General features: G+C 39.2%; 1 protein-coding gene across 1 annotated transcript in view; it reads right to left on the bottom strand.

The window, feature by feature from the left end:
- The window catches only part of rxfp2a (relaxin family peptide receptor 2a), a 74,113-nt gene that overhangs the window by 54,287 nt on the left and 3,926 nt on the right, over window positions 1–15,900 (bottom strand). The window lies entirely within an intron of this gene.

The raw sequence follows: 15,900 nt of genomic DNA, 5'->3' as shown, positions 1-15,900 counted from the left end.
ATCAGTACTACCTGTGTCGTGACAGTACTAACAGAGTGGGAAAGCACTGCATTGACCTCTCCCAAATCCTGGTGGAGATAGAATTACTGTCCAAGGCTGAGAAAGTTGATAAACTGCTTTGCTTTTACTCAGACCAAATGTCCCTTACTACGAGGTCTATTAAGGTCTATTAAGAACATTTTGCTATGCTAAATGCCTTGGACATTATCGTGTCATTCATACAATTTTTTGTGTGAATGGGCTGAAGTGGTGGTGGTTGTGTCACACACACACACACACACACTCACAAACCCAGCATTAGGCATACATGTATTTGTTTCCAGCCACAACAGGCAGCTGGTTTCAGCAAAAAAAAGCTCTATAAACCAAATGCACACTATATCCGCCCTGACATGAACGGGTTGAAAGCACCTATTTTCACTGATAATGTTTCATTTATATTTCTACAACCAAAAACTTCAAAGTGTCTTTAAGATGCTCTCATTAATATTCACTCCACTACCATCAAAGTTCCATCTGCCACTGCAGAGTTGTGTTGCGGTCTCAGATTTGTGTCTAGACTGTTGAGTATTGCAGCTTGCAGGGGAGTTTTAATGGTTGTAGTGAACTGCAGTGAATGGCTTCTCTTCAATAAATCACCACCAAATCAGACAGTGAATACTGACAGAAACAGAGCGGCCACAGGAGCTGAATAGACGTGTGTGTGTGTGTGTGTGTGTGTGTGTGTGATGAGCAAATGAATCCCATTCTCACACTAGTTCTTACAAAGACAGCTGAGGCTGCAGGTTAATTTGACTCAGGTGAAGCACCGACATGATGAGATTAGTTGGACCAGAGAGATCTCATCGTCCTGCATCATGATATGACACAATGTAGAGTGTGTATTACACCAGCATATTAAAAGATATTACAATTCTTCATCTGAGTCCACATGAGGCTATTTTGTGCTACACCTATAAAGAAACCAATTATGTATTTTGTGCGTTAAGTATTACGCCATTGTACACCGAGTTACGGACTCTGTAGAAACCTTCAGATTATGAGACTTCATTAAATGAATTAATTGGCTATCAGGTCAGTTAACATACGCTGTTCGTAGCTATACCTACAAAAAGTAATGCACTGTAATTCGTGTATATCCAACAAAATCAATCCGTGTGTAATTATCGTAATTGTGAACCAGGAAATATAAAGAGCGGCAAACGCCACGTTGGGAGGTCAGGGTGGATGGGTGGGTCAAAAAACAACGGACTTTCGCCAAGGAGATCAGCATTCGTGTCCCGTGTGAAACCGGAAGTCAATATTGATATATTTGTCACGTAAGTTACGTACTTGAGTAACGCCACTTCCGAAGAGTTATTCTAAGTCAAACCGAAATCTTTTCATAAACCTAACTAAGTGGTTTTCTTGCCTAAACCTAACCAAGTTGTTTCCTGCAAAGAAGGACATTTATTTTGAAAAGACTACAGAAATTGACACGTGTTGCTGGACATTCGTAGGAAAACAAACTAAAAAGGAGGACTAACTTTTTTATAATATATACCGTTGCATGAAAATACGTTGTTTAATATTGTGTTAAATTCTGTTATTTCAAATTAATCTTTCATTTTCGATAGCCAATGTATAGAGTGCATGCATTGTATGACAAATTAAATATACATCTATTTATCAATCATTCTGTCTGTTTGCTTTTATGAGATCTATTTCTCTGTGATCCAGGACCATGATAATAGCTTTTCTTAATCATCAGCTCAACTGTGAAAAGTATCGTGACTGTAGTGCAGGAGACAGTGATAAACAACAAGAGGAAGCGTGGGAGGTAGAAGATCACAAATAAGGAATGCGGGACACGCTGCACAGATGCTGTGATAATGAAACTCCACGGCGGGCTACATGAGAGCCGAGCTGAGCCCGCTTTAGGACAAAGAATAACACACAGCCCGATTGTGTGGAACAGTATATAAGCTATAAAGAGGAGTAAAGACCAGAGCAGTCTACCTTCACCGCCTCCTCACTCACATGTACCTCGTTTAGGGTGACCAGATCCCAACAAACCAAATGTGGGACAGAGAGTATGTTTGTGTGGGACAATGTGGGACACATTACCAAGGCTGAGAGATAGTCTACAATTTAGATATAATGTCTATCTAACTTAAATAATAAACATTTCTATTCTGCCCTTTATCTTGTAACATCTCTATGCTTTGCCCGAATGCATCCATAGATCAGCACCTCTCTTTTTGAGCCGCACTTTTCTTGTGAGACTCACATGAACTGTGTCGCTTCATGTCGTATTCCCTCCGTGTGAAATTGAAAAATAAGAATAAGAATCTGCTTCCACCGGCTTACAAATACTTATAAGTAGTTTCACAATCATTTTTCTTCGTGGTAGTTTCCATCATATGTGACTTGTGACTTTGCGGTGACTTGCAATTTTCTCCGTTGGGCGTAGCGTAGCAAAGACGGTGAAATGTTAACCTGCACTTGACCCACGTGTGCACAGTTTGACAGCAAACACAGCGCCGTGATGACTGCCTTCCCTGCTTTCTTCACAGTCATTGGATAAAAGCCAGATTTTAAAAAAAGCATCTGTACTGCAGTGGTTTGACTTTTGAAAACTAGAGCCAATGAAAATATGGGACATTGTCTCAATATGTGGGACGTGGGGCAAGGGATAAAAATGCTGTGCAGTCCCACGTTAAGTGGTACACCTGGTCACCCTAACTTTGTTATCAATAAATGTTAATGTTCTCTCGTTTGATCATTTTCTTGCCTGTAATAGGGTTTTTATTCTTCGTAATTAAAGTTGAAATATAATTGGAATTCTCTTCACTTTTTGATTACGGAAATATTGACTATATTGACATATTTTTCAGAAGAAACTAAAACTTTGGACTAAGCTTCATTCCTCGGGGCGGGTGTTTTCCCTTGGCAGCAGTTGACTGACATCTGAGAGCTGCGGTGTCAACTTCTGTGGTGAGCCACTGACCGGACCGAAACGAATGTTGAAGTTGTATTTTTCTTGTTTAACAGGCCCACAGAGCGTTGGTTCTGTACCATCAGTGATTTAATATTTGATGTTCCTTCACAACATCAAATATTTGGAAGGACCTACAGTAAGGGCGGTTAAGGTGGTTTGCTAGTCAGCCTATCTTGCCAACTTTACCACTGATTCCCAAGACGTTCTGTCGACACCTGCTGAGTCATGAGCACCTCCCACACAGTGTTCGTCCTGCATTATACAATGGAGCAGGTCTATAGCCTTGGTCGTCTCATTCATGGGTCTACCTGTGGTGACGGAAAATGATTGGACTGCCAAAACTTATAGTTGCTGTAACTTCAGCACTGTCACGGAGTTCATAAATTACAGATGGGATACAGCAGCTCTGGCCCCCTTAGTGTCTGTGTAGCCTTTGGAACTGTAGCTGATATTCCAACAACGTTTTTACCCACAGAGATTTTTACACCAGTAAAATTACAGTATTGACATTGTAAGTTAGAGCCAAAAGTTCTGGAGATGTAGGGGGCGCCATGGCAGCAGAAAAATAACTAAAACTTTCTTCTTTTCCTAAAACCCGGAAATGAGTTAGCATTTTAGCACTTCCGGTTCCTTCGTCTGAAAGTCAATGGGTTATTTTGAGTGGGTTTTTAGTTAGATGCCTGAAATAAGGTTTGTGGTAAATACAAGTTTAATAGTTTTTAATGTTTTGCTCTACGATATAATGAATTTTGAAGCGTTTACGCGTCTTAAAAAAAGCGTTTCTACAAGTGGCTAAATGAGACTACAAAATGTCATCACGCTCATGCAACCGTGTAGTTTGTTTATAGCCTAACTCCTCTTCCTAACATACAGCGACCGAGCGAACTCTGGCGAATGAAGCGTGAAAAATTATACCACGAGCGATGTCACTCTCTATTACATAGAGAGAGTGATATTGATTAACTGTCAGTTGCTGTCAGTGTCAATTTTAACCAATGAAAATAGGTTGGAGGTGCGCGAAACTTTGCATAATAGAGCCAGGGCGAGTGTTTTTTTCAAACAAGCGACACCTCGCTTTGCGTGTTCGCTTTCGCGCGGAGCAGGTCAGGACATCTACATTGGGAAAAACTGAAACAATCTGATGTTCACTGACAGAGATGCTTGTTCGCATCGCGTCCAGTTAGGAAGAGGTGTAACGTTAGCTTTGTACTTTGGCGATTGCATTCACACTTTAACAAAATGTGTAAGTATCATAAACGTGTGTTTGCCACAGATCCAAAACCCAATGGAAAAATCCCATTGGCTTTTCGTCAAGGGAATCCAGGGCGATACTAACTTCCTGGTTGGCTACAAATATATGTCATCCTTGCACCACTCTATATAAACAAAAGAAGAATTACCAAAGATATATATGCTGATAAAAATGACTGTAAAAGGGAACTCCATTGATGTCTGTTTAAAGGTCTCGGGGAGTACTAGAATAGCTGTTTAAAACCTTTTGTGGATCCAGAGGGAGCTGCACAAAGTCAAATAAATTGCCTCAAGCCAACGTCTCTTTGGTTCTGCTTGAATTATAGGAGTGCTGTGATAAAATGGTGGAGTACTCTTTTAAATGTAATTTGACACGACAGTAGCAGAGCTGTCTGATCATTTATCAGCCCTTCAGGATGTAACATCATTAAACCACGGGACTGTAAAGAGATGGATTATCAATTGGTCCCCAAAATATGAAAAATGATGCTCTAATGCAGTGAAAGTTGTTAAATTTAAGACCCTTCAAATTGCACTTGTGGGCAGAGTAAATAAGCACTGAGCTGATAGTGGGTCATTAGATCAGATAGGACATTAGCTGAGCTACAGCTATTTCTAAGCAAAGCAGCAAAACCTTTAAAAGTAGGAACATCCTGATCCTTTTTCTCCTCTCAGTCCATTCACTCCCTCCGCTCCTTTCTCTGCCTCATACAGTTCATCACACACACCCCCACACACATACACACACACAGCTTCTCAATTTCCTTCTGCCTCACACCTCTTTTCCACCACCTGCCTCTATCATGCCAGTTGGCATTCTTTCTCCATCTCCAATTTGTTTCATCTGTTCACCTCCCTTCATTCTCACTCTGTTTTCCGTTGGTCATGCTCAGAGATAAGTTCGACATAAAACTCAAGCCTTTTAATATTCACGGCACTGTTTGTGATACTGATGGTTCACTGGGATCTAAATGCAAATCACACAGAAGTGTCGACATACAGCATAAACATCCAGTTATTCAACCAAAACTACGTCTAAATTCTGTCATCAAAAAAGCTTAGCATAGTGTAACAGACGTCATCAACAGAGCTGCAAACATACTTCATTAAGAGTGCAGCTGTTCATATGGACTGTGCCGTTATACACGTCATGCCATACATGACATAAAACCATAGATTGGTTTGTGGACTGCTGTTTTGAAGCCTGAAGTTCGGCATTTTGGCAGTCGCCATGTTGTTTTTTTGCAACCAGAAGTGACACGAGAGGATGGAGCTAAGTACAACTAGAACGCTGAATAAGACATTTTTAGGGGCCCAAAAGGTTATAATTAACTTTCATGAGCTGAAAACACACTGTGAAAGGGTTAAAGTTGTAAGACGAAAACACGGTAGCCACGCCCTAAAGCATCCCCTGCTTTATGGTCTATTTGACTCTAAATGGGACCATAATTTACTAAATGAACATCATGCTGTATTGAAGAAGACTTGAAACTAGTGATTGAGAACATAAACTCATCTTTACAATGTTTTCTGAGGTAATAAATCAAGTGAGAAGTAGGCTCATTTTCTCAAAGACTTCTATACAATCAGACTTCTTTTTTGCAACCAGAGGAGTCTCCCCCTGCTGGCTATTAGAAAGAATGCAAGTTTAAGGCACTTCCACATTGGCTTCACTTTTCAGACCCTGGAGGTTGCCCACTGCATAAAACGGACTTTTGTGGATCCGGTTTGTGGATTGAAGAGTTAACGGATAAATTATTTTATTGCTTATGTGAGATTCAAATGTTTTTGTCTTTGCATAACAGTAGAATTATGCACTTATTTTATTGGACAAAAACAATGGTACTGGACATCCATGCAGCAGCTGTGGTTCCCCTCCAAATGTACTTGCTAAAACAAATTAGAAGTATATATGTATGTAATTTCTAGGAGACAGAGTGCATGATGGTTGACGAAATCTTTTGATCTTTGATCACTATGCAAACCTGAAATAAATATTGCCATTTTATGTAATGTGAGACATACAGTAATAGACAATGAACAACTTAAATGAACCAATACGTCTTATAATAGCATTCATACCGTCATCATTCATATTCAAAAGGTGTTTTCACACTCTTCAAGGCACACCTAACTGTGAGGAAAATGTGTGCAAAGCAAACTACCCCGTCAACGCCAGAAAAGATGTTCAGTTTGGAAGATAGCTTCTTTCCCCATCTCTAAAAAAAGGAGCTTTTCAATGTAGTTGCCGCTTTCACAATGCATCCATATATAGACCGTTGTGTTATAATATGTGTCACTGTATTTCTTAAGAGGCAAACATCACACTCTGCAGCAAAACTGTTAATTTACTCCTCCACATTTACCGCTTCATTAACTGTTAAGTATAGGTCTGTTTAATGCATCACTGCCGTCTTTTCATCATAGTACCTGTAAATGAGTATCTATAATTGTATTGCGAAACATATCGTGAAATGTGTAATGTTACTGTTATTTGATTAGTTATCTAACTTTTAAGAAGAAATCTCTGTCAATTGATTTATCAGTTCCAAAGCTCCTCTCTGAACTAATGAAATAAAAACACTAAATTCTATCAGTTCACAGGAAAAAGAATAAAGAAAGCGCCTAATACGATTTTGTGCTTCCTGTCACAGGTGCATTGTGTTAGACAGAATATGAATCTGCCCAATTATTGCGTAAGAACACTGCCTCTGGATGAATAATCGGAACATAATGTGCCATTTTTAACTGATGAGTGTCTCAGGGCGGGTTCTATTTGTTCTTCAACCCTTTCGGTTTCAGGGGACAGTGTGTCTTTGACATGTCAACATGAGATTTTGTGCTGGTGTAACATTCCTGACTAACAGAGAAAGCCAGAGATGGAGAGAAATAACAAATACAAGTTTTGGGAATATGTACGATGGAGAAGCAGACAGAGAGAGATGTCCACCAGGGAGATGATATCTGAGGTTTGATTATCTTCCAGATGTAACCACCATGGCTTTGCAGCAGTAAACCACGGAATCAACCAAAAGCCTACAGGCCAAGTTGAAGCATCCTGTAGCAACTCTACACATAATAGACAGGATAAGGCACCAGACTGAAGTCAACAAACCAACTGTTGACATATTGTCACAGTACAGATCATACAAACAAAATGACGTTATATATTAATTAGGGCTGACAAAGTTAACGCGATAATAACATGTTAACGCAAATTTGTTTTAAAGCCACTAATTGCGGACTCAGTTTTAAAGCTTGAGTGGAGATACTGATATCATATGTAACTAAAAAACCTAAGGAATCCAATGATACCATTTCATACTAGCTTGTCAGGAAGGAGGTTAAATAACGCTCCAAATTACGCTCAATTTTTGGCGAGGACAAACAGGAATGGCCATTTTCAAAAGGGTCCCTTGACCTCTGACCTTAAGATATGCGAATGAAAATGGGTTCTATGGGTACCCACGAGTCTCCCCTTTAAAGACATGCCCACTTTAATCACATGCTGTTTTGGGGCAAGTCATAGTCAACACACGCCAGACTTTTAACCACGAGACCTGTGTTCGAGACCGGTGTTTACCGGGGTTGTGTTTTGTAAGTTAGTGACGTTTGTCACATGACGATTGTCACGTTTTTTATTGACATTTGTAACATGTTTTCAGTACTTTTGTTACATTGTTTCTGTACATATTTTACTTAGTTTACGTTCTTATTCTTAGCCCAACCATGACGTTTTCCCTTACCCTAACTAAGAGTTTTTCTTGTTTGAACCCAAGTTAGTAGTTTTCTTGCCTAACCTAATTGTGGATGTTTGCGTGGCGTACAAATGACACGCGAAAAGGCTAAAATGCATCCTCATGACACGTGGAATGTCCTTGTAAGGTTGTGCTATTTATACGCCTTCCCGTGAGACCAGGTTGATTTGAATATTTTAGACAAATGTTTCAACGTAACAATGTCCCTGTGCATAAACGTATCAGGTCCATAAAGAAATGTTTTTATAAGTTAAGTGTGGAAGAAGCACAGAGCACCGATCTCATCCAGCACCTCTGGGATGAACTGGACCTCCGCTGCTCTGTGCCAGGCATAACCACCCAATTACCACACAAATCGCTGCAGCCAGCTCCCAAAAGAGTGGAGGCTGTTATAGCAGCATGGCAATACCCATGGGTTTGGTTCAACTCTCACATATGGCAATGTTTCTGAGTTTCTACAAATGTTTTGGCAGTGAATAAAAAAATTCACAATTGGAAAGTGACGCTCGGTGGCAAAACTTTATCTTGGCTCAAACCGCTGCCACCCAGACTACATCAATGACAACACAGGTTAAAAGAAAGTGTACAAAATGGAAACAATTACAGCAAAACTCCATAAAGTCAGACATTTTTAAACTGATGGGCTCCTGTAATTACTCATTTTAGATTAACAAAGTGATAAGGTGCTGTACCAATTCAATTGCGCTAGGATCAGATCTAAATCATGTTCATGGAGAGACCTTCGTCTGGTCAGCTAACATTACTGCCAAGCAGCTGAAATATAGAGTGACATTGTGCTTTTAGCTGACGTGTGTCGCCTCACTGTTTTGAGTGATGCTCGTTCAGGTATATTTAGAGCGAGCAAGCGCGAGCTCGACGCTGACTTTCGTTGATTTCACGGCCACAGGTGCCGCTGTTAACAAGCATTTCTGAAAGTTAATAATAGTCCCTTTAATTATAATGTTTTGTTTGCCAAACTGTGATTAGTTCCTTTTCTTCATTTCCTGACAAAGCAGCTATGTATATTCCAAATGTACAAAACTGAATAAACATGTTCAAAAAAAGAAGAAGAAAGAGACAATCTCCTCTTTGATATGTTATGTCTTAAGCAGCAGATGATCATCAGTGGATGGATATAAGCTTATGGCTTAGCAAGCTGTCACATAAACCAATGATTGGAGTGGAAATATTTCTCTAATGCTTAGCTGTACAAAGAAAAAAGGAGAGGAAATGTAATCGGCTCAATTTGTATGAAAACAAGGTTTGCTCAAGTTGCATCAGCTTTTTGAGCTTGGCGCTCGGACAGCAGCAGGTTCTGTTTACCGGAATTTGAGCACAATGTGAGCAGATTAAGTTTCTGCATCGAATTTGCTCCCTTCTATTATTCCTTGTTACTATAGTGACCTGTTTGGGAAGTTAAGTTTTCCCAGTCTGTGGATAACAATGCTCAGCTGAACATGAAGTGTGTGGAGAAAAGCGTGACCACCTATCTTCTGTGTGATCTTCCAAGCCAAGAACAATCCTGTTTTAAACTGACATACAATACAACATTTAACCCTCTGCTTGACACCGGCATGAAAGCATTATAAAGCATGAGCCAAATAACAACCAAAAGACAAATTAGATGAGTGACAACAAACACAATTAACAATGCAAATACTCCACAGAGAGAGGCGACAGCAGTTTAAGAGCAGAGATTAGCAGCGAACCAACAGAATGAAATTGGCCACAAACACAAACACAGAATGACACAAGGTCACCACAAGCAGCAAACACTCAGCTTGGTAAAGTGAAGTGAAGCAGAGATCAACGTCAAAGGTTAATTAAGCCTTTGAACAAGTTGCAGGAAGAGTGGTGGGAGTGTGATTTCATTCTTCCACAAAGCCTTCTGAAAGCGACTGATGGCAGCTGAAATTGCTTTTGAAATGCTTTGTGTGAGCAGCAGTGTGCAACCTCCAGGTCTGAGAAGTGAAGCCAATGCTGAAGTGCCTTAAAGTTGCATTCTTTCTAATAGCCAGCAGGGGGCGACTCCTCTGGTTGCAAAAAGAAGTCTGATTGTATAGAAGTCCATGAGAAAATGACCCTACTTCTCACTTGATTTATTACCTCAGTAAACATTGTAAACATGAGTTTATGGTCTCAATCGCTAGTTTCAAGTCTTCTTCAATACAGCATGATGTTCATTTAGTAAATTAAGGTCCCATTTAGAGTCAAATAGACCATAAAGCAAGGTATGCTTTGGGATGTGGCTGCCTTGTGATTGACAGGTCGCTACCCCGGCGTTGTCCGGTCTGGGTGTTGTCCGTGTTTTCGTCTTAGAACTTTAACCCTTTCACAGTTTGTTTTCAGTTCATGAAAGATAATTATAACCTTTTTGGTTGCCTAAAAATGTCTTATTCAGTGTTCGGTTGCTCCATCCTCTCGTGTCACTTCTGGTTGCAAATAACCAAGATAGCGACGGCCAAAATGCCAAACTCGAGGCTTCAAAACGGCAATCCACAAACCAATGGTTGACGTCACGGTGAGTACATCCAAGTGACAATTCAAACAGATTGCCTTGTTGCAAAGCTTGCATTGAATATAATACATGTTGCAGCAAAGCAACAGCAAGAAGCATATTTTCTAAGGGCTTGTGGACAATGTGGAATGTTTCGTTTTGTGTACAATCACCCGAAATGGAAAAGCTATGATAACAAACTGGTGCAGTCCTCAATCATCATGTGACTTAGTCAGCTCATAATTGCTTTAATCAGACCAAATGTTTATGTTAAGCACTTTGAATTGTCCTGTTGCTGAAATGTGCTATACAAATAAAGCTGCCTTGCCTTGCCTTGCCAAACAGCAAGATAGCGCCTGTGTTTACGTGTGTTTATCCACATTCAGTATTCTGCGTACGGCCTCCCGTCTGCTATCTCTCTGGTTTGTATGTGTTTTTTATTTCTTGAATTGAGCAGCTCCATCTGTCTGGCGTCGACATGTGGCTGTCTCCTTTGTCTCAGAGCTATATCTGAATGCTACTGGAGCCCTCTTTGGACTCAGTTTTGTGCCCATAAGTGCCAAGGAAGCTGCTAGCGGCGCCTCGTTTTCATGAGAGCAGACAGATCAGCGAGACTACAATGCTTTAGATGTGACACTAACACAGACTGATGAGTGCTGTGTTTATTTTGAAAACTTAGAAATGTGCTTTGCTCCTGTAAGTCTTCTCTCATATCAGTGGATATCAATAGCACAACAGAAGAACCAACATAGACCCATAAAAACACTTTTACACTTACATTGGGAAAGAGATGTCTGTTAAGTAGCGGATCTTTTTCTTTTTTTTTAGGTAAATCAACTTCCTAGTACGAACCAACTTCAACCATTAGGTTCTAAAAGTTGCAAAATGCTCCAATAGCTGATACAGAGTTATTTTCCTTCCTCCATTCATGTAATGAGCTCCAGACCGAGGCTGGGCTGAGTACTGAGGGGCAGAGTTAAAGGAAACACTACAGCACCTGCTCTATGGGCCCAATGGATGCAGAAGATCGCCGGAAGATACGGGGAAACTTTATCACTCGAAAGTCATACTTTTTTTGCTTCATGCGCCACTGAGCAACTTTCATAGGAATGAGCGGCGGCCGCGAGCTAACCAGCGGGGCATGCCCACATGCCTCTTCTACTTCTGCTTCAATTAGTTAGTCCTGACCTTTGTCATAATGATCTCTGACAGCCTCTATAGAACATGTGTTAGCATTCCAGGTGTTTTTTTATGTAGCTTACTAGAGAAACAGAATAACACAACAGGCCCTGCAGCCACAGACAAACAATACAGTCACTAAGAAGTAGGCCAGCGATACATTTGTCATGGTTTTAGTTCTGTAGTCCAGCACACTGATTTGAAATGAAACAATGAGGTTGAAGTGCTGACTCTCAAACTCGCAGTTATTCGAGATTGTTAACATCTATGCATACCTATTTTAGGACAATGCTGCAGGACGGTGACCCAAACAGACAAGACAGCCAACAAGTTTTTTATGGCTAAAGTACAGCTGAAATCACATCAGTCATCCCTTTCTGCAGTCAAAAATAAGTGTTAGTGTTTAAAATGTATTCTCAATTTGTTGCCAATTATGTAAGGTATAATGTACAACCTCAACGCGAAGCAGAGGAGTCTTGCATCGCCCTGAATGGGTGATTTTCACAACAATGACCCGCTAGCTGTACATTATCCTGCTTATTACACGGCTACTTACTTAAGAAATCAATAATTTGACACAAAAACGATGTGTGTGGTTGATCGATAGAAGCTGGAAGACTGAGCTTTCAACAAATTCATGCAAAACTAAGGGGCGCCACCATGAAACCAATAAATTTAGAATATAAATGTCTCCTTTTTTCAAACGAGAACTCAGGACGATCGATTTACAGCTCAGATATGAATGCTGTAGCAGGAACAAAAATGCAATTGAATTTCAGTTGGACTATAATTGACCAACTCAAGACGCTTGACCTCCACCCTACTGAGCGTGTTTCACTTGCTTCAGACCAGACTAAAGGCAACAAGCCCCACAAACGAGCATGAAGTAAAGGTGGGTGCTGTACAAGGGAAGCATATGCTGATGTCTTTAAGCCAGACAGCGTAGTTTTTCTTAGTGTATACAACTCCACCATTTCCTACCTATCATAATAAACACATTACCTGCAGAGAGCAACTGATAGGCTTGTTCGTCAGACTGGCACCAGGAAGCACTCTAACTGGACTTATCTGTTTATGCCGGCAATTATAACTCACAACATGAGGGGAACAAATACATTTTCCAGACTATTGCAACAGAAATAATATAGTCTGCCGGAGATATGAAACTTTAAAAACACAACAAACAGTGTCAAGATGAGCATAAATCATGAGACAAAAATATACTAAAAACTTCAAATACCGTCCCCTCGGATGAAGAATAAGGATAAATAAATAAACGATCCAGTCAGCAGCTGTGCCTTGCAGTCATAAAATGGGAAGTAAGTGATGCCAGTCAGGATGGGTTAATATCTTTGAGGGGATCTGTGTGTGCTTTGAGAGCAAATAAATTCATCCTCCGGTATAGCTACATCAAATCTTTCAACGCTGTAAAAAAACAAAAACATAATTTGAGACAAGCTCCTTTCACATTGGTGTTCACAGGTGTTATACAAATGGGTTCTCAGCTCTCTCTTTGAAGCAGCTTTAGCACTAAATGACTCTTTGAATGGATTGATAAGACCCTCCTCATGTATATTCCCAATCTAGGCCAACTGACTCTGATGGTCCCTCTTGAAAATATGAGACAAATCCTCTTTTCCTTTTCTCATGCAAAGAAATTATTGTTATATTCTGCAGTATTATTGAGTAACACTTTATCATAACCATCATTTATAAATTGAGAGTTCATTTTAATATAGTTAAGTTATTTTACTGTTAACAAACCATGAAATTAGAATTAATAATGTTTACTAATTATCAGTAATGCTATAAATTATGTTGTTTTAACAGTTTATTGTTGCACACATTATAACATTTGATATACTATATTAAGTATTTGTTAATGATTATGAAATGATTTATAAACAAGTAAGAAATTATTTGTAAAACATTTATAAACATTATATAGATAGACCAGATATTTATTAAAACACACTTTAATGGTTAATAACTGGTTGGTAAACTATCTATAAACATTATTTTGATGCTATTATCAAGTTGCAACTGATGATTATAAATAAATACTTTGTAAAGCGTCTATAGATGTATTATTTAGACAGATGATTAATACTTTGTCAATGGTTAATAATTGGTTTCTGGTCCATCTATCTATGTAATGTTTATAGATGTTCCACAAACTATTTCTTAAAGGTTTACAAATCATTTGGTAATCACTAACAAATACTTAATATACTATATAAAATGTCATAATTTGTACAACAATAAACTGTTAACAAATACTTTACTAATGTAATCAAAATGTAACTGTTATCGTCTCTTATCAGCTATGATACAATATATAATTTAATTATTTCATATTACACAAACTAATGATAAAATGATAGAAATAACAACATTACTAATAATTAGTAAACATTATAATTTTATTGTTTGTTAACAGTAAAGTGACTATTAACCAAGTTTAATTAACTATCAATTTACCATTTATAGTATGGGTAAGTGTGTGTATGTGTTTATAAAGTCAGAATTTCAATGCTTGAAGATAAACTGACAAATCCTTTTTCAGTTGGAGAGGTCAGTGGATCTTTTCCAAGTGAAATGGTGGAGAATAAAACGTAGTGCACATTCAGCTTAGCTACACCTGGGTGATTAACAAACAGGTTTGTCTGGTGTCTGGTTTCTCCATAAAACAAAATGCATCACGCTCCGCTACTCCTGACAACCCCACAAACAAAAGCTGTGTTTACAGCCTTTATAAGTGATCATCATGGGTGAGCAGTGCAAAATAAACGTGTGTGCAGCAAGGACAATAACATTAACTGTCCCAGGTTCTTTGAGAATATGAATTATACAATCAGGCACAGCGTTTGAAAGAGACAGGTCAGGCTTTGTGCATTAATTTTTTCGTCTGGACCATCCTTAAATAGAAAATTGAATATGAAGATAATAAGATGTGCTGTTTGTTAATAAGAGCATATTTTGAAATTGAGCATTCGCTAAACTCTTTTCCTGAACTTGTTTGGGTTTTAAAGGTGACCTGATTAGACAAACAGGACATTGTCAACAAGGTGAAGATGAGTCTGTACACCTTTTATGTGAATGCATGTTGCAGAAGACGCTGTGCAAGCTTTAAAAAATACTCACCCTGTGGCTCCTTCTTTTCCTGTAAGATAAGAACATGTAATTTGCATCTACTAAGTCTTAAACAGCAGGGTGACTTGTTACAGGTCAGAGTCAGAGGGTGAGAAAGAGAAAAAAGCATATTCAAAATGACTATACCTAAGCTCTCCACTCAAAAAAAAGGAGAGCATTATGGCCTGATGGTCTAGAGACTCAACGAAACATTCAGCATTCAACCTCTGGGGTGATGAAGATCTAGAGTGAAGCTTTCTAAATACCATGGCACTGATTAAAACGTTGGTCAAGAGGAAAGTCCACATATCAAATCATCCATCAATCAACTTGTGAGTGATATCAGGATCTAGTCATAGACTGTATAAAAAGTGGACATAGTCCCCGTGACGTCACCCATTGGTTTGTGGACTGCCGTTTTGAAGCCTCGAGTTCGTCATTTTGTCCGTCGTCCATAATTTACTAAATGAACATCATGCTGCATTGAAGAAGACTTGAAACTTTTTAATGGGACAAATGACGGCAAAGAAAAAAGTGACAATGGAGGTGAAAAAAGAAGAGCCGGCTGATATTCGGTACTCAAAATGATTTATGATGCACTGAAAATTCCTCACAATCGTACAAAGATTTGTCTTTGATTAACTGCGTCCATTCTCAGAAATGTACTGAGAGCTAAAGAAACAAATGACAGGAGAACATCAGGAACAGCAAGTACCAGGACTAAATCATATTTATAATATATAAGACGCCTGAAGTTGGCTAATAAGAACCATCTGCGTGTTTACCGAATCAGATTGATTTCCTGTTCATTGATGGTAATTGGTAGAAGTGGAAGACTTGAGCGATGCTGCTCCAGACTCTTACAGCTGATTTGTTTGATTTGATTGAACTGCAGAGCTGTAAATCGTGTCTCGATGAGAGAGAGAGCACTATGGAGTTTATAAAAATCCCACTGCATTAATGATGGCTGCGTGTGCACTTGTCTGTAAAGGAAAGTTGCGGGAGGAACAGAGTGATCCATTTTTGTGAAGTTTGTAGAGACATTTACACATGAAAGAGCAACATAATGATAGGCCCAGAACTATACGACATCCCTGCAGCCG

This window comes from Sebastes fasciatus, chromosome 16 (genome assembly GCF_043250625.1).
Source record: "Sebastes fasciatus isolate fSebFas1 chromosome 16, fSebFas1.pri, whole genome shotgun sequence".
Taxonomy (NCBI): domain Eukaryota; kingdom Metazoa; phylum Chordata; class Actinopteri; order Perciformes; family Sebastidae; genus Sebastes; species Sebastes fasciatus.
Note: the sequence above shows the minus strand (reverse complement) of the source record. Positions and strands in the feature narration are given on the sequence as shown.